Here is a 1,451-nt window from a genome sequence, read left to right as displayed (position 1 = left end):
TTTCAACTTTTGTTAAGTAGAAAATGTCTATTAGTTTCTTATTTTTGAAGAACTCTGCCACCAAATTCTGAATTGAGTGATGTCAGAATGGCAGAATAGGAAGTCCCAGCCTTAGTTCCTCTACAAAAACATTGATTAACGATGAGATATGAACCACAATACCGTTATAAGAATTCTAGAATCGGGCTGGGGTTGTGGCTCAGTGGTAGAGCATTGGCATAGCATGTGTGAGGCACTGGGTTCGATTCTCAGCACCACATATAAGTAAATAAAAATAAAGGTCCATCAACAACTAAAAAAAAAAAAAGTTCTAGAATCAAGTTAAGTGGTAGTACCATGTAAGCACAAACCCTAAAACTACACTGAAATGAGTAAAAACAATTCATTTTATTCAATAAGTTAGTCTATTCAATCTGCTATAACAAAACACCTTCAACTAGGTAACTTATAAAAAAGAAATTATTGCATACTGTAATAGTTTGCATCTCAAATATCTCCCAAAAGCCTGCATCTTAAAGAATTGATCCCTGGCCTGTAAGACTATTGGGAGGTGGTGGAACCTTAAAGAGATGGGGCCTACATAGGAAGAAGTTAGGTCATTGAGGGCATGGCCTTGAAGATGATACTGAGACCCTGTCCCTTCTTCTTTGCTTCCCAGCTTCCACAAGATGTATAGTCTTCCTCCATGATATGCTGCCTCACCACACGTCCAGAAGCAACAGAGCCAACAAACCATAGACTGAAACCTAACAAACCATGATCCAGAATAAGCCTTTCCTCTTGTTAGTTTGATTCTCTCAGGTGTTTTGTTAAGTAATGGAATTTGACTAACACATCTACACTTCTGGAGTCTGGGAGGTCAAAGAGCAAGATACCAGCAAATTCTATATGTCACAGGTATGGTGACTTATATATGTCACATATGTATATGTTGGTTGTGGAAGGGGCAAACAGGCTTCTTCCAGCCTCTTCTTTGAGTACCTTTTGCATTCATGAGAGCTCCACCCTCATGACCTAAGCATCTTCTTAATACCTTGTAGGTTACCTTGTAATTACCTTGTAGGTTAGGTTTCAACATAAGAATTTTGAGGGGACACAAATATTCAAGCTATACTACCCAAGTCAGCCCCTTCCCCAAGTGGGCACAGCTCAGAGCTAAGAGAAAATGTCCTGGCTTGTGACTTCTCCCTCTGTGCAAAGAGAAGATCTTAGATTTCCCAGGGAAAGGGAGAAATAGCAACACAATAATAGTAAGAGATTTCAATAATCCTCTTTTAATAATGAATTGACATTCAGACAGAAGACTGGCAGATTGATAGTGATTGTTTTAATCTTTCAATATTTAAAGATATCCTCTCACTGCTGAATTCCTTTGTTTCTAAGAGAACTCTGCTGTCAATGATATCATTGTTCATCTACATCTGTGTAATGATCATTTTTGTCTGGTTGCA

This window comes from Sciurus vulgaris (genome assembly GCF_902686455.1).
Source record: "Sciurus vulgaris genome assembly, chromosome: 7".
NCBI classification, from domain to species: Eukaryota; Metazoa; Chordata; class Mammalia; order Rodentia; family Sciuridae; genus Sciurus; species Sciurus vulgaris.
Note: the sequence above shows the minus strand (reverse complement) of the source record.